Source organism: Rhinolophus sinicus, linkage group LG01 (assembly GCF_036562045.2).
Source record: "Rhinolophus sinicus isolate RSC01 linkage group LG01, ASM3656204v1, whole genome shotgun sequence".
In the NCBI taxonomy this organism is placed as follows: Eukaryota; Metazoa; Chordata; class Mammalia; order Chiroptera; family Rhinolophidae; genus Rhinolophus; species Rhinolophus sinicus.
The window spans coordinates 77095799-77115699 of record NC_133751.1 but is presented as its reverse complement, the minus strand read 5'-3'; positions in this window follow the sequence as shown (position 1 = coordinate 77115699).

The following is a 19901-nucleotide window of genomic DNA, read 5'->3' as shown; positions in this document are numbered from 1 at the left end:
TGAAGATCTCTTTTTCTGAATTAAAAACTAGGAATGAGACTGTGTTGCAGGATATAAAAAATAATTGATACTGTAGAATACTGAACCTGAAGCAAATCAAGTTCCCTCCCCAGTATCTCATCTATATTTTTTTTGTGGAGATTAAAGTGTTTCTTGGATATATACCGGGGGTGCCAAAAAAATGTACACACATGACTTATATTCATCTTTTGTTGTAGGTATACATTGAGTATTACAATTTTAATACATTTTATTCCTTTCTTAAAATGTGTATACATTTATTTGGTGCCCTCTGTATTTAGTTCTATGGTGTCTTCAATCCCCCTCCCCCCACCCCTTAACACTATTTCAAGACTATTGGGTTATTCTAAAATGCTGGATATAAGTTGTTTTTTTTCCTATGGACTTTTTCTTTAGGAAATTCTCTCTCTTTTTTTTTTAATTCCTTGATACTTTATTGACCACTTGGCCTTGCATTTGAAATTTCTAAAAAGAAATTAGAATTAGTCCACTCATATATGGGGATTTGTGAAGGGGATGGAGAATCCCTTCCCTTGTTATGTTAATCAGTTATTTTGAAATATCTTTTAAAATTATTTCCCTGATTATATAAACATATGAAATAATCTATACTCATAATAACAAAACCCATATTTAACTACTATTAGAGATGCTTCTATTGTTATATATTTCCTACATACTTGATATCATACTACCGTGATTCCCCGAAAATAAGACCTAACCGGAAAATAAGCTCTAGCATGATTTTTCAGGATGATATCCCCTGAACATAAGCCCTAATGCGTTTTTTGGAGCAAAAATTAATATGAGACTCGGTCTTATTTTTGGGGAAACATGATTTTTTATATATATATATATATATATATATATATATATATATATATATATATATATATATATACAGTTTTAATCCTCCTTTTAAAAGTAATGTGAGTTTTTCCCTATTTTGTTAAAAGATTCATTTTTTAAATTTATTCGGTGACAATGGTTAGTAAAATTACATAGGTTTCAAGTGTGCATTTCTATAATACATCATCTATATATCACATTTTGTGCTCACCACCCAGAGTCAGTTAAAAGATTCATATTTAATAGCTGTATTACATTACATGATATGGTTCATTTCTCTTTTCTTAGATTTTTAAGTTGAATTCATATTTGAATGTGTTAAATATTTCCTTTTATTATTCTGAACTTTCCATGTACTGTCCTCCCCTTTACTGTCATCTGATTATTGCTATAATTAAGAAAGCATCCTAATCTCATCAAAGGTCAGTCCTTCCACTTGTGCTTCAGATCCCATGCTATCTCATCTTTCAAGGTCATTAATCCTAAATTTCTCTCTCGTCTGCACCATTAATTCCTCCCTCTCTATTATCTTCAAAAAAGACATAACACACCCAGTTAAATTTGAATTTTAGATGAATAATGAATAATGTTTTTGTTTCATGCTATATTTGGGACATACTTACAATAAAGAAACATGCATTATTTATCTGAAATTCAACTGGGCATCCTGTGTATTACTTGGCAATGCTATCCTATATACATTCTCAACTAAAGTGCATAAAAATGATGTCATGGTTGTCCCCTTTTTATAATTTTATAAAAAATGCAACACACACGTGTGTGCATACACACACACACACACACACACCAGACCAATAAAAATAATAGGAAAATGTATAATCTGTTTTATAAAATATACATTTTATTTCATTGAAATTCTTCTTGAAGCCCTAGTCATTCTGTATAATGCCACTGATGGTTAATACGAGTGTTTCTGAATCCACGTGTGAATCTTAATTATATCATAATATTGTTGTGATCAGAATGGACTTTATGAGCTGTAATTCTCCCCAGGTAAGCAATAACATGGAGGATATCTGACTCCGGTTGGATGATGTGGTATGGATGTGAAAAAATAGCCATGGGCTTGGCATCACTTGTCTCTGAATCTAGAAAACATTAGGAGAATTGGAGTCTGGGATATGTTAGGTCACTGAGGATGCTCAGAAAGCCAAAATCTCTTGGAAGACAGTTTCTGATCTAGAACTTCCTAAATAGTCACTTAATACTTTGCGTGTTTTGGGTCACTCTATAAAAGAATTTAACCCTATAAATAAACATGGGATTAATTCTTTTCTTTTTGAAGAACAGCTAGTGAAGAAGGTTGGAATTGCACTTAACCTTTCTTTTTGCTGTTGTGTTTTCTATTATTGTAAACTCGTGTAAGAAAGATGCTGACTATAAGTGTGAGAATGATATAAAAATGTACTTTTGTCAAGTTTTTCTTCATTAATCCACAATAAGGCTCTAACACGTTAGGAGCTTGAAAAGGAAATGTAAAAACCTAGGAGCCACATTAAATGAAATTACAGCATTGAAAACTCTGAAGTAGAAAAGGATTCTCATTAGGGGGTCTCTGCATTTTAAAAGCCTCAAAATTAAAATTGCTGCAAGTAATTTTCCTAAGTAGATGAAATTTTTGGTTTATACTAGATTATAGCCTGCATTAAGGTGCTGAGAATATCCTGTCTATTGTCCTCAACCAGAAAGGTTTGACTGTTTCATTTAGCGTTTCCATAAAATGTAATATTTTCTGAATTGTTACCATTATTTGTTGGCAGTGCCTTTCTGTCATCTACAACTTAAGTCAGCAGGGTATGTCATTGTCATGAGTAGCAGTGGGAAAGTAAGGCAAGTACAAAAGGAGCTATACTGGAACATCTGACCTCACCAGTTTGTAACCATTTTTCAGAATTGTTACCCTTATTTTCAGAATTATAAAATAAGTAATTATATTTCAATTACAACTTTATCAGATAATAGTAGCAATGGTTAGTATGCATTGCACTGAGTGCTCACTGCAGTATGTTTAAGTTTGTATTCTTTGATATTTACACTGGTATCTGAAAAATATAAGCTTCTTTTGCCGTTTACCTCCCATTGAACATTGTTTAATAATAATAACCTTCCAGAAAATCCACCATGAATTTGTGAGTAGTAGCTAGTGACCCATGTGCACTGGCCTGTTCCTCCTTTTCTCTATGCCTTCATGACCTTAAATGTCATAGCATTCAGGTTCAGGGTGTTAAGGAAAGAGCAAGGTTTCTGCTTTCAGAAGATCTGGGCTTGAACTTTATGTTATTAACCACATGACTGTAAATAACTATAACTCAATTGAGTCTCAATTTATATATATATATGTATATATATACACACACACACATATATATGTATATATATACACATATATATACACACACACATATATATATATATATATATATAAAATAGTATGGAGACTTGATTAGTTAATAAGAGAAACAAGTAACCTAAGATAAGCACTTATTATTGTACTTGATGTGTGTAGTAGTGGTTCAAAAATATTACTTCACTTTCCTCTTCTCCCAAGGAGAAGTCCTAGAGCCATTACACTGAATTAATACCTTACTCTTATGGAGTGTATAATGTGTGCCAGAGAATATCTAATTGCTTTATTTATCACAATGCCTCTATGAAGTCATTGCCGTTATTTTTGATCATTACCATTTTATAGGGGAAAAACTAAATACTGAGGCTCAACTATATTAGTCACCCTCAGATATTATCTTACTCTACTTTGGGTCCCTTACCCACCTGATTACATAAAATTTAGGCATACAATCTTTTAAAATGTATATTGCACTTAATAATACTCTCCATCTTTTCATCAACTATATTTCAATTTAAAGATTCAAAGTGTGTTAATTGCCTAAATATAATGCACTACATTAGTCACTGTGGAAAAATACAAATCTGACCAAGTGTCTCTGTCCTCAAGGAATTCAGGATTGGGAACAATTTATATTAGTTCCAACTTCAAACCTTTTGACTGAAGAATAAGGCTTATTCTATGATCATTAGAACAGAAAGAAGAAAACAATCATATATTCTCTTGGGCTATTAGAAATTAGAAATTACCAGTATAGATAAATTGCCAAGACATGAAGCAGCTGAGAATTTATATACATGCTAATGCAATCTGGTCATCAGAGCAATTTATTTAAGTTAAGGCAACTCAATTAGGAGAAAAAGAATAATGGGCATAGAATTAACTCAAAGAAATAATTCTAAATTTAGACATAGAGAGTTCAGTTTTCTTTCTATACTGCAGGTGAAATCATAAAATTTGACCTGAATTTATTGGTATTTAATCCCAATTATAATAAAAACTTGAAGAAAAATATAGTTTCGTTCTATATCCTGTAAGCATTGGAGTTTGAGATGAGAGGGTTTTCTTTTTACTTTTTATTGTTTTGTTCTTTTTAAACACATGAATATCAGATTTCCTCATCTGACTTTAAGAGATGTTTCAGAGCAATATTTTAGTAAAATGTAACTAGAACTTTACAAACTAGTAAACTTTATACACCTTAAAGTAAACCTCATTCAGGATAATACATGCAGATTTGCTATAGTTTCTATGCTGTTCAGGGCCTGAATACCAGCATTAAGTTTCAAAATAGTGGGGACATTAGACAGTCAGCGTGACTTTAAAATATTGACCAGTGTGCATTCATATTGTGGAATAAACATTCTATTTTTCTTTTCTGAGTTGTAATAAGGACTAGATTATCAAACAGGTATTTGGTTTATTCATTTATTTCAAACAGTAAAATAGTTGTATTAGATTGAATGTGAAACTGTCTCTTCCTATGGTTGTTGATTGGGCAACATATTATCTACTTGATTTCGTGTATAAATACAGACAGTGAGTTATTTATATTCTTAATACAGAAACTTTGGTTATAAGTAAAAGATGACAGGTTAGTAAATTTCTAGACATGGTAACACATTCTTTGACCTGTCCTTTCCTACTCATCTCAATACTCAAGTCTCTATTAAAACAAATACTAAAACCAGTTGCTGACTAAATACTAATGTAATTGAATGTTAACTAAACATGTCAGGATACTATCAACTGTATCAGTGTGGTTTGTCTCAATATTATCATCCATGATGCTGTGGATTTCTTTCAGGTTTTTTTTTCTGCAGTTGCTGAAAACATTTTTTAAACTAATCTTTGGAAATTACCATTACATCTGGAAGCATGTTTATTTGAATGTTCAAAATTATGGTAAATCTACCATGATATACATTTTTAAATGTAAGAAGAAAGTTGCAGAACACATTTTTGAGGGAAAAAAAGTAAGTCTACATATGGGTGTATATGTTTATGTGCTATGGAAAATATTTTTTAGTAAATGTTGAATTTTTAGTAATGATGGGACTATGAGCTTGCTAGGGCTACCATTAACAAAATACCACAAACTAGGTGGCTTAAAAACAGAAATTTATTGTTTTAGAGTTCTGAAGGCTAGAACTGAAATCAAGGTATTGGCAGGGTTGGTTTCTTCTGAGGACTGTGTAAGCATGTGATCTAAGCCTCTTTCCTTGGTTTAGGAGGTCAACTTCATGTTCACATGGCATTTTGTTGGTATGCATGGCTATCGCCAAATTTTCCCTCTTTATAATGACATCAGTTATATGAAATTAAGGCCCACATGAATTGTTTCATTTTAACTTTATTATGTCTGTAAAAACCCTATTTCCAAATAAGATCACATTCTGAGGTAATGGGGGTTAGGTCTTAAACATGTGAATTTTGCAGATACAGTTCAACCTTTAATAGGGGCATATGTTTTAGAAATGTTGACTGAGAGAAACCTCACATTATTTTATTTATTTATTTATTTTTTGGTAGAGGGAGGGGTTTGTCAAATATGAAAATTAACTGATAAGATTTTACAAATACTTTCTTTTCAAAATGCAAATGTTGATGTTTGCAAAAATTATTCTAATGAAAAATATTTCTAGATATATGGCTTTTATTATACACTTAAACTCTAATTTGTTTCTGAGATAATTAAAATTTATTTATAATGTATTCATAAACTACACAGTATTATAATAAAGTATATCCTGAGGGACAATACCATAAGGTTGTAATTCCCAGATCATCCTTGATTTCAGTTAGTGTACAGAGGTCCAACTATATAGTAGCATAAACTATGAACTATTCAATTTCTACACTTTGCACTGTCTTTCTTTCTTGTCAGAGAGAAAAAAAAAACTAATTTATAAATGATTCTTAGTAATGTCTTTCTTACCAGTGAAGTATTTCTTTAAATAGAGAGACTTGATGCCTGTTGACTACATGGAATTAATATGTATCGGATGGATGGTAGTCCTTATACGTGGAAAATCAGGCTAATGAATAGCCAGATTCCCACATGAATTATGGGTATGCATTATTAATTTATAAAAATTCTTAAGATATTGAAGAAATAACATTGTATACATTGAGTATACCTTGGGTAAACATTGAGGTGACTAAATCAGAAGGAAGAGTGATTAAAAATGGATTAGTTTGGTTCAAAAGCAAATCATGGTTGTCTTTTGGTGTGTAGAAATGGATGGGGTTTAATCTGAATTACAGCACAGTGTGTGTATTTGTGTGTGTTGTCTGTGCTTTTTGAGGTATGATTTACATGTAATAAAATGTACACATCTTCAGTATTCAGTTTAATGAGAATTTAAAATTTTCACAATACAATTGGTACCCAAAACTAAATAGAGATTATTCCCTCAGTCCAGAACCATTCTTATAGTTTCAGTCAATCCCCTCTCTTCAAGAGCAACTCATTATTTAGATTCATATCATTATAGACAAATTTTGCTTGGCTTCTTTTTCTCAATGTAATGTTTTTGCTATTCATTCATGTTGTTTTCTATATCTGCAGTTCATTCCTTTTTGTTTCTCTGTAGTATCTATTGTCTGAATATTTCAAAAATTTGTTTATCTAATCTTTTTTAATAGATATTTGGGTTGTTTCCAGGTTTGGCTATTATAAATAAGGTATCTGTGAATATTCTTTTACAAGTATTTTTGTGGACACATTTTGACCTCCACTTCTCTTAGGTAGGTACCTAGTAGTGGAATTGCTAGGTCATAGAGTAAGAAACTACCAACCAACTTTTCAAAATTATACCACCTTACATTCTCATCAGCAATGTACAGGAGTTTCAATGTGCTTTTTGCTCATATTGCCCTCATTCTCTCAGAAATTATCAGCGCTTTCTGAGAAACACCCACCACTACAATCTTTACAAGGCAATAAGAACACAGGCAGCACGTTTCTGACTTATATAAAAATTGAATTTGAGGGTAAATTTAGCCTTTCTTTCTATACCTTGCATTTCTATTAGGTCACGTTGTGAAATGGTTCATCTCAGTGGCTGAAGATATTACCAAAACAACTTGCATGAGTAGACTCACACAAAATGTCAGGGGTAGAAATGCAAGAACTGACATTTCCTGAAGTGGAGAGCATGACAGTAATGACTATTTCAGTGTGTGTGTGAGACAACTGAGGATGTCTTTAACCAGTAGGGACAGAGTGCAGCCACAATTTTAGAAATTCTACCAATGAAGGCTGAGCCTGAAAAATACCATGATTACTCCATGCCAGAATGCTAAGGGAAAATATTAATACCTGGTTGAACTTGGATATTGTCTGATAAAAATGGGGAGACAGGTATATGTTTTGTGTATGGCCTGGATATATAGACAAATATAGAAAGAAAAATGATTCTCTTTCATAAAAATGAGTTTCTTCTTTATTACTGTAGTTCATAACTAGTTTCTAAATAGTTGTAGTGGCTGGGTGGGGGGGGATAAGAGTCAGGATTATCACTGTAGTTGACAATTAAGTCACCTAAGATTTTCGGTTAGGTTGAAAAAAATGTTTTGTTTTTTCAATCTTTGAATAATTGAATAGCACAGAGTGAATTAAACAAACAAGCAAACCCTTTCTGTATCTCTATCACATGTTATGACTTTTGAAATTTCTAGTAATAAGTCTATAAAAAGTTACTCCAAAGTACTTATCCAGAAAGACAAATTTTACAGACTGAATTATTGTCATTGAAAAACTGCTACTTTAAATATTTTCTTTTCCTAGAACAGACATAAAATGTAGATGGCTTCATATTTATGATTTTTTTCCCACAAGTTCATTTATTAGTTGGTTATGTGAGACTCTGAATACATTTTCACGTAAATTAAATGCCATGTTGTTGTTAGGTCAAACCCCAAACTCTATGAATTATACAGGAAGCATAAAATCACAAGATGTCTGGGTTGGAAAAGATTATTCTATAATACTCTGGCTAATATGAGGACTATGGTGAAAATAATTTCAAGCTTCAATTTAAATTCAAGGAATACATTTACCATGCCTTAGCAGTAGTAGAACAGATTCTCACATATTTCCTGCACCTTATTTACATTACTTTGGCTCCTGGGGTGTCTCTGGCAATGGGAATGCAATTAAGGTGCTTTCTAGGCTAATTTATAAGAAAATAAAAGTTATATCAGGAACCTATAAATTCATATGAGTCATTGGAAGAGATAACACCCTGACTGCCAAAATAACATCCTCTACTAAACTATCGAAAACTTTAAAAATTTGTACGAAAATTCAAGAAGATGGTCATTTATGACTACATGAATAGTAATAGAGAAGATATATCATTCATACAATTAATCAGTTGACTTTAGTCAGTCACAAATGGAACCTGTTTCTCTTTCTCTCATTTACTCTTATTTTTTGGTAATGGGAACAGTTTGAGAGTCTCACCCAGCTTTCCTGAGATAAATAAATGGACTCCAACCATTTATTCCATATTTTTTCACTCAGCTGAGGATTCAAAGGCCGAGAAAGAAAGTTCAACTGGCTGAGTTAACATCACATCTTCCAAAGTACAGAGAGAGAAATGTGGAGGGAAGGCTTCACTCCCTAGAAAATGACAGTGGAGAAGATGCAGCTGGTTCTCCAAAAACAGAAAAAATCAAATATTATTAGAATGATGAACAGATACTGAGGGACTCAACCAAACAAGAAAACTCTATAAAACTCTTCCAAAGTTATATCATGTTTCCCCAAAAATAAGACCTAGCTCGACCGTCAGCTCTAATGCGTCCTTTGGAGCAAAAATTAATATAAGACCTGGTCTTATTTTACTATAATATAAGACCAGGACTTCCATTATATAAGACCAGGTATTATAGTATATTATATCATGTTATATTATATTATATTATATTATATTATATTATATTATATTATATTATATTATATTATACCAGGTCTTATATTAAAATAAAACTGGGTCTTATGTTAATTTTTTGCTCCAAAAGACACGTTAGAGCTGATAGTCTGGCTAGGTCTTATTTTCAGGGAAACACGGTATTTCTCACTTTGTGAAATAAAGATATGCAACATTGAATCATTCACTAATGTAGGTTTTAAAATGACTACTGTGTTTAATAAAATAAAACCAAATTATAAAAACAGCAGAAACAAAGATAAATGTTTTAGGCATTGTGTTAGGCAGATTGAGTATTGATTAAAAAAACTTGTTTTGTTTTCTTACCCTGACCTGGTGTGAATTCTGGGTCTGTACTTGATAATTTTGTGATCTAGGACTTTTTACTCGCTCTCTGATCTTCAGGTTCATTATCTTTAAATGAAATGAATTCTGCATTCCTCAAATGGCTATGCAGAATTAACTACATAATATATTAAAGTACATTGAGCAGTGCCTGGCACAGAGTCATCTCTCAATACATGGTAGCTGCTATAAATGTATTAATTATTATTATCATCAGTATTATTTTACAATTATTATGTACTTTTCTTTAATGGGGTAATGTGTTATTGTTATTTTTATTATAGAGAAAATTGACTGACTTCTATCAAGTAGAATATAAAATTTCCAGGCCTTGAGGAAGAATTTTCAATCCTAATAATTGACTGTTGCATTTTTCTTAATGTTTTCAGAAAAGTGTTATCTACCCACAAGATTTTGAGGAAGCATTCCATTGCCCTTCCATTTCCATTAATCAATAGACAAGGATTTGTTGAGCACACACAATGGTGAGTGGAATGCACAGATATGTTACAAAATTAGCAAGTGGACATACGGAGGATAAAGAGAATGTGTATTATCACTTCACAGTACTGTAGTTCTTTTTGGTATCTATTTTAATTTTTTCACAATCTGTGTTGTGGAGAACTTCAGCTATCTTTTTTATAAAAACCTTTTTATGAAGAGGGACATAGTCTCTTAGTTTGGTGCCCAGGCAGGTTAAGGAATATTGCCAAGGACAACTGAACATTAATGACTGTATTAGTTTGTTAGAGCTGCCATAATGAAGTACCACAGATTGCGTGCCTTCAACAACGGAAATTTATTTTCTGTCTGGAGGCTAAAAGTTTCAGATCAAGCTGTCAATCAAATTGATTTTTTCCTTAACTTGTAGATGACATTCTCTCCATCTCCGCACAGTCTTTTGTTTGTGCATGTCTGTGTCTTAACTTTTTATAAGGACACCAGTAATATTGTATTGGGGCTTACCTTAACGATCTCATTTAACCTTAATTACTTCTTTAAAGGCCCTATATCCAAATATGGTCACATTTTGAGATAGTGGGAGTTAGGGCTTCAACATGTGAAGGTTTTTTTTTCATAAATGCCAGCTATGCTAAAATGCAAAGCATCAGCCTAATAAAATAGTGCATATGGCCATTCAGTTAGATTATCCTCTCCCTCTTAAAGGAGAACTGCAACTAATGGGCCTAATTGCCTCTGAGAGCTTGGGACATTTTTATTTTCCCCTCACATGCTTTATATTTCATTTGAGCGACAAGAGCTTTCTGTGATAATGCCCTTACACTTCAATTAGAAAATTGAAGTCTGATTTTAATGTTCAAACAGCCCCCCAAAATGGAAATTGTAAATATTTTTGAAGAAGAAATACCAGCAAAATTATGCTAAACCCTACTGCTAAAATATTGTAAATATAACATGTGCTAGGTTTGATTAACTTCTATTATCCATCAGAAAAGCTACATACCTGGCAACGGTGTTGAACAGATGTACAAATACTGGAGGAGCCTCTCAAGCTGAAAAATTCCAAAGATTTCTCTCAGTCAGTATGTACAGCCTCCTGCTGGAGGATATGCCATTTTTAAAAATTGCGGTAAACATTCTGAATTTCACATGGAAAGATGCATTTTGGACTGTCTCTGTGGCATGGGACCAGATTCCCCCTCCTGGAAGTTTACATTGAGTGTAGTTTTTATAGTATATGTAAAAAGTGGCCCATGTCGCAGTATTATCAGATGAATATAGGAAACAATATATCTCAGGAAACACACCCAAAACTGCCATTAGTGTGTTTTCACTGAAAAATAAAAGTATACATATCCATGTATATTAAGTACGTGTAACTTGTAGTGGTGTGGATTTTATTATCAGTATTTAAAATTTGCTATTCCAGTTGGTTATCATTTAGTGGAGTTAGGTATCATTTAGGTTATCATTCAGTGTAAGTTAGAAGAAAAGATGACAGGTTATAATATACTTAATGGGGATATGTGGTCACTGGCTCTTATATAGGAAGTAGGTGTCTCCTCTGCATACGCTCTTCTTCTGCAGCCCTGTACCCTTACTGCAGATATGTGGTGAAGTGAAGACATCCGGAGTATCTGTCACTAAAACTGTTCTTATGCTTGCTCTACTTAGTAAAACACTGTTGAGGGAACCCTGATGGTATCCCTCCATTTGATGATAATCCAAGCCTCCATCATTAGTGTCTAGCTACCTGGCATGCTTACAAACTGTGATAGGAATAGCATACATGAAGAGCCAGCAAGAGAGAAAGCAAGGGGGGACTTTTTATTAAGGAAATGCCATTCTTTAGCTTTTGTAACTAGCACTATTTCTCTCTGATTGTTCTATGAAACTTGTTAACATCCAGGAATCAGTTCCCCCCACCCCCCCAAAAAAAAAAGAGTGCTCCTGAGTTTCTAGAAGTAAGGGACTCACTAGTATGTTTTTGTTCCTGCTCTTATACCTCTGCTGTGCCTTTTACCACCAAATAGCAAAAAGACTGCAAAAAGGATATCAGCAAAAGGAAAGACTTGATGATAAAAAGAAGAATGGAAAAGAAAGGATGGGTTTGGGGGTGGAGATGAGGGTAGACAGTAAGAATAAGGAAAGAGAACAGTATGGGATTACTAAGGTGTATAAGGGAAATGGCCGTGTTTGTGATTTCATCTATTTGCCTTGCTTCCACTTCGAGGATACACTATATCCCCAGCATCTTGCAAGTCACTAAATCCTGAAAACGCAACCAACCACATGTGTCAGTAGCAGGTTCTGAGTATTTGGGAGCCCAGAAACCCACAAGAGGCACCCTCAAGCAATGGTCAAACTTCCTAAACCCTAGTTAGTCTAATTTCCCCTCTTTACAATCTTACATCATTTTAAGATTCTACCATGGAGGAGAAACGCCAAACAGAGTTCTCCAGTCCTCAGTAAGCCTCAGTCCTTCACCAGGATTGCCCGCCTGTGTGTGGCCTGGCATAGGGCTTGTTTGGCAGCACTCTTGATGTGATAGTCCAACCTTTCTCCTTGATGTGCAACTCTTTCTTTTTTTTTTAAATTTGCAACTGTATTTAGATACATGTTTGTCAAATTCTGCTTCTAGCTTGTCACCACCTATGGATCATATTAAAATGGATTACTATTACAAGATAAAATACAAACTCTGAGTCTGAAATCTAATACTCTACGTACACAATCTACTCACTGACGGCCTTTGTACATACCTCTCCAGTGATTTCAGTGGTTCCAACAGAAACACTCCCCCATCTCCTCTTGATGTGCCTGTTGAGCCACAGGAATCATTTCCACACCTGAGCCTTGGCTTACAGTGTCTTTCCCACCTGAGCTCTGCTCTTTGACCATTCAAATCCCAACTACTTTTCCTTACATAGCTTATGTCCCAGTTTCTGTGAGATGCTATCTTCTGACTTTACTGTCCAATAATAATTTCCTGAACTGTCACTGTATTTTCTCCATGACCACTTAGTGTCACTTGTATTATGGTATTGAATATGCTGTGGGAGTCGGGTGTCTTTTTCCTCTTAAAAAAACACACACAAATTTTGAGATAAATGATGTTAATATAGAGTCTTCTTTTTATAATTTACAGAATCTGAATTGGTATAATATCCATAGCATATTCTTAAAAATTATTAAATGAATGAATACAGACTTTAACATTCTTTTGGTTTGCATCCTGAGGTTAAATATTTAAGGCCAAAAATTAATTTTGATAACCAAGTAATTGTAAATTAAGAGTAAAGAAGTACTAAAGCCATACTAGTTTGTAGAAATGTATGATTTACACTATAATATAAGAGTAATTTATAAAATTTAAAATGTAAGATATAGCCTTGCAACCCCACACTTTGATATTTAAATAAGTAAAAGAAAAAAATTATAATACCCTTTGTTGAATTACAAGACTGTATACGCTTAACTAACAAAATAAAAAAAATGTTCCAAGTAAGATAGGTTGACTTGTGGATAATGAATATCACTGTGAGAATGCAAATTGTATTCCAAATAAAAATAACAAATAACAAAAGACCTTCAACCAGACCACATTTATAAATTGATAAGGGCACAGCTTAATTCTTCCAAGTTCTGAAATTTCCCAAATAAACTATTAAAGTAATTGGATGTTGTTCTTAATTCTGGCATCACAGAAACTATACATTGAGATGCCTCTCACAAATACAGTAGTAGGAAAACACTTTTTTTTTATTTTGTTATGATAGTTTTTGTAGGAAAATTGGCAGTAATAAAAGGGTTTCTGCTATCTACAAGAAAAATGCAGCTAGACCATTTCCCCTTTCCTAATAGAAACTTCAAAAAAAGATATCTTCTCTCTTTCTCTTTTTTAATCACAAATACAATCTGGAACAGAAGCCAAGAATAAACTTAATCTCTTGGTGAGTTTCAGGCATTTGACAATTACATAGGTTAATCATCAGTAGGCATTGATTGTTGGCATTAGCCAGGAGTATATAAACACTTATAAATATTGCATGCAAAAGAGAAGCTGCACTTAGATGGATGATTAATAGCCCTGTTGTTGGTAATCTATTGTATCTCTTTTGCATGGAAAAAGCAATTAGAAACACATTTCCGACTATCCCAGACATACCTTAGATGCTTCATAGCGGAAAATTAAAATTTTAGACATTGCAAAGAGTGTAATAAATGTATCTTCAGGCACCACATAATAATGGTACCTGGGGGACCTGAACAAGCTCATAAAACCACAATTTGACTTACCTTTCTTCATTTTGATAATCTATTTTTATAAAACCAAATGATTATTTATTGTAACAGTAGATTTCTGTGTGTGTATCTAGGAGTGTGAGCATGTGTGTGTTGTGAGTAAGAGGGAAAGAGAAGGATAGAAAGAAAAAATAGCTCACTCCACAAAAAAATAGTATTAATGCATAAGAAATGGCAACTTTGACAACTGTACCATAATAAGCTTTTATGCATGTAGGTCAGGAGTGTAAAACAACAATCTGGAAATGAGTTTTACTATCAAACTTCCAGAGTCTTATTATAACCTTTGAGTAAAATTGATTTTTTTTAATAGGAAAAAAAACAAAAACAGAACCCTTATAGTATCCTTATTCTTTCATTATATCCACTATAAACTGGATATTATAAATCAGATAAGTCTTTCTGGGCTAAACACTGCCATTATCAGGTATCTGTCTGGGAAAGAATTATGATTCATATTATTATTATTATCACTTACACTGAGGAAATGCTCACATTCTAGGAAACCTGTAAAAAATCAATTTAAGGTGAGCCAGAGACTATTGAGCTAAGTTCATGTTATTAAGAATCCATTAAAAATCCTTCACAGGCATTTCTTTATTTCCTTTTAAATTGCCATGAATAATGGGATTTCTTTTACAGCAGAGAAATTGGACCTATAGAGGGCAAAAGGTCTGAATTCAGCTCCCCAAAATAACTCCATCTTGTCTTCATTGTTGCATGAAATATGCTCGCTATCCCTGAGTAATGAGAAAAAATCAGAATGAAGATACTGTTTTAGAATTCATATGGTTTATTGTCATACTGTTTTTCAGAAACACAAGACACAAGTTTGTGCAATATACATGCTTACATACATACATACATACATACATACATACATACATACACAAGTACAATATACATACAGTCTATATGAGTTCTTTCAAATTTCGACGTCAAATTCGAAATGGTATAATGCTAGAGTTTTCTATTAGCATAACAAGGACTTACTTTTATAATAAAACCTAAAATGTATGCAGTACCTCTTTCCCTTATATTCTTTCTTCCAACCTCCAATCCATAAAACAAAGCTTTGATTTGGAGAACAGTGTAGGGGGTCATGGTAATATGTATTGCAGGGAGTAGACGATTGTTCCAACCAGTTGTTGATAAAACTTGGAAGTGTGTTTTTTATGTATTGTAATCACTGTCTCTGTCCTTAGAATCCTAACACTAATTATATCAGGGTCTGTGTCTGTGATAACAAAAATGATTTTGGACAAAGAGAAATGACAGTGAGAAGAAAGGTAAGAGGGATTAGAGGGTAACCTTACAGAGAATTAAAAAAAAAATGACACTTTCAAGAACACATATGTGTATTTCCCCATAGTTAAAATCTTCACGTTGTGGATACTGCAGTATTCCCACTTAGAAATTAAATTCCTACATAAAATAAAGTTCTGAATTAATTAATTATTTGTTATTCAATAGCATAAATTTCCATTAGTCTATAATGAAATATGAAAAAAAATCTGTAAAATGTATTGACCAATATGAAGGGATTATCAAATAAAACAAAGATGTTTGAGTGTTTATGGAACTGCTTTCTTGTTAACTAGTTTTAACTTAACCTATAAATGCTAGTCCAACAAATAATGCTTTTTTAATGCAGCCTTTTTTTTTTTTTTTTTGTCAGATCTGATTTAGACTTTCTGGGTGATCCATAGTCTTTCCCTAGTTTTAGTCTTCTTAGCAAGGTCCGAGGTTACATAATAGAGCTTTTGGATTGACTTGATATATGTGATTTGCAAGCCTGAATAGATAGCCAATCTAGCTGTTTCAGTAGGGCCCCAAAGCTCAATTCAGTGGCAGTCATCAGTCCTCATCAGAAAACAGGTTTCTAAGAGAAGGCTTCATTTGGAAAAAACACCTCTTTTCATTTCCAGATAGCGGTTTGTGGGAGCCAGAGACGTGGTTTACGTATTGCATCTGTGACAGTTTCAAGGCAGAGAAGTGTTCCTTAATTGCCTACCTAGCCTAGGGAAAGCTTTATTAGACACATTTATTGTTCCCTTTGCAACTGGTGTTCTGCAGTATTAGCTAGCCTCCAAGTCAATTGTGTGGCTGTTTTCTCTGCCGTGTGAATAATGAACCACCAAAATAGTCATTGGTTGTTTTGACTATAGGAATAATCTAATCACATTCATTTTGTGGTAATCTAATTGTTTGCTAAGAATTTGACTTATATTAAAAAAAGTGAAATTGACCTGTAAATGGATGATTTCACGAGCCTCTTTTTCAATACATAGGTATCTGTAAAAAGCTATTTATTTCCTAGAAATTAGAATGAAATAAAATATGGCCACAGTTTAATTACAATTCTCAAATGTGCATAGATACACACAGCCTACTTCTGCCTCAGCTCATTCCTCTGCATGGTCTCCTGATGTCATTTATAAAACGACTTCCATTCTGGACTCTGAAGGAAAGCAAAGCTTTGGGCCATTTCATCTCTGAGAATGATTCTATCCATAGCAGCTTCCAATCCCTCTAGTGCTATTTTTCTGAATGGATTTGCTTTTGTTCAGTAATGTTTAGAGTTCACAAACCAAACTGTATGTGAAATATTGCCTACGTGCAAAAGCTCTCAGAGGGCACTAAATGAGGTAACCATGCCATGCAAGAATGATTGTTTCTGGGATAACAGGATGAAACTATACAAAGGCAACACTCTCCAGGTAAACCTAAAATGAGTCATTTGACATATTTCAAGAGGCAATCTGAACAACTTTAAAAAGGCTTGTTTAGTAACAGAAAAGAAAGTTGATAGAGCTACGTGTTCGTTTACTTAGATTGCCAACCCTCAATACTACCTTTTTCTATATATACTATTCTTTCTTTCCTTATTCCTTCCGTCTCTCATCCCTTCCTTTCTTCCTTTCTTTTTTCCTCCTGTGAAGAATTTACCAATGCAAATCTCTGCCTCTAAAAGCATGTGACAACGCCTCCGCGTTCACTGTGCTTTTTCCTTGAAATCCCTATGGAAATTATCTAGATGTTTAATTATACATTGCCTTATAGTGATTTAATAGCATTTGTTAACATAAATATTCTCTCTCCAGAGTTTGTTATAGGTAGAAAACTATTTGTATGTGCCATTAAAGAATAGGCGGAAAAAGCCCATATAACCCAGCTTAAATATACCTACCATGTTTCCCTGAAAATAAGACCTAACCAGAAAATAAGCCCTAGCATGATTTTTCAGGATGACATCCCCTGATTATAAGCTCTAATGCATATTTTGGAGCAAAAATTAATACAAGACCTGGTCTTATTTTTGGGGAAACACGATATTATCACTAATTTTGAAGTCCTTATGAGAAGTATCTGTTTATGTCTTTTCCCTAGTTGTTTATTAAATTATCTTCTTCTTCTTGATTTGTAGGAATTAATCTTATATTCCAAATGGAATCCCTACTCAATTGTGTGTTGCAAAACCTTCTCTAAATTAAAATATATATATTTTTTAATTTAATATTTATTTATTTAAAAGAATAAATATATATTTATTTATTTAAAAGAAAATACAAGAGACTCTTCTTCATGAACTTTGGGTAAGAAAGGATTGTTTTTAAACACGACATAAAAACACAAGCCATAAAGGAAAAGATGGGATGTTTTTACCACATTAAAAATGAAAATTTATTTTAATTAGAAAGTAAAGAGAATGAAGAAAACAAAAATCATACCACAAATAACTACACTTTGGATCAATCGGCACATGTTTCTTTCTTTTCTGGCTTTCTTTCTTTGCTATTGAGAAATCAAGCTATCTGTCTCATTGTCATTTATTTGTAGGTCAACTCATCTTCCTCTTTGATTACTTTTAAGACCTCCTCATTTCTCCGTTTTTTGCTTTGCTATTTTTACCATGATAAATCTAACTGTGGATTTTCTTTTCATCAATCCTACTTGTAATTCTTTGAATTTCCTACATCTGAGGAAGGATATCTTACAGAAAATCTAGGATATTAGTTAGTTATTTCCTTGAATATGGCTTTTCCCCTAATCTTCCCATTCTCAGTGTCTTACAAAATGATTAGACAGAGTTTAGAATTAATTCCATAATCCTCCCTGTTTATATTTTTTTTTTATCTCTTTGTCTTTCTGAGAAATTTTCTATAGAACTATGTTCCATGTCACTAATTCTTTCTCCCAGTGTGTCTAGTTGCTTTCAACTTAAGGTATGAATTATTAAAATTTGAACTGTTAATATTAGTACTATTTGAAAAAAATTCATTTTAATACTAATAGTCTTGAAATCTTAATATAAGTAGCATATTTTTTTTTCATTTTTAAAGGTTTAATTAGTGCTATTTTTCAAAATTTTTAGGAATTTTTGTCAATCTATTGTTCACGATAACTTGAATGCCCTTTGTTTCTTTACATGTAAATGCATTTATTTCGTAAACTTACCTTATGATACCATTAGCAGTTTGGGTCTGATTCTTTAATTTGATTTTTCTGCTGGATTTACGTGATTATGTGATCCTTGATGGATTTTATTATTTCACATGGGGCTGTTTTTTGCAATGTCATCAAGAGGAAGAATTTGGGGCCTTTATTTAAAATGTTTTCCTCCAAAGAACATTTATATTTGCTTTCCCCAAATTTCTGTGGGCAAACAAACATGGGGCTGCTTTAGATTAAATTTTTGTTTTCATACTTTTAAGGCAATAACTGGTATGATTTCATGACACAAACATTTGTGATTATGAGGTTATAATTAGGGAAGTTTTTATTTCTGTTTTGTTTTTCTTTTCTCTTTTCCCTTATGCTCAGTCCCAATTCAGAGACAAATCAAGCAGTCATGCTATTACAGGATGGATTTGTTTGTTTTTGGTTTATTTTCCTAATCCACCTACTGAGCATATTATCTTGTAGGGGTATTTGCTTTATGTGTAGAATTTTCAGTTGATGTTCTTTTTTCTTAGACCAGTTTTTATCCATTAATCTGGTATGTAATCTTTCATTTAACCCCTGGTTCGTGGCCTCTGAAAATTGGCAGATGACTTTCAGCCAAATGTTGACTTCATTGCTACCTTGTCCTTGTTTGATCATACATCCTCCTCCTTCTGGCTTCTGTTTCTCTTCAATACTGCTAGTGAAGGCATGATTTAAATTACATATATTAAATATTACAGGAATTTGTGTTCTGTTTCAGGAATGATTTCTCTTTTTTTGGTTCTATCCCATTTTAGAACTTACTTCTCAGGGTAGTTATAAACTTCTTTATGTTACAAATATTGTCATAGTTTTCATGGAAATCTAGAGTATATCTTGCTACATGTTATGTATTTAGAAGGTGCTATGTAAACTTTCTAAAATGGATTGATGTTAATATTTATTCAGTGAACTAGGAATCTTGTACAGGAGTTGCACTCTTCATTCATGGATATTGGACATGTGTCAATACAATCTTTTTGTTGCACATTTATTATCTATAAGGCATTGTGTCAAATTCTGTAATCACAAGAGGCAGCAACTGAATTCAACTAGCTGAAGGTATTTTAATTTGAATCTGAAGTCCCCCAAAAGAGCAAAAGTAAATACCTTATTCATTTTAATTT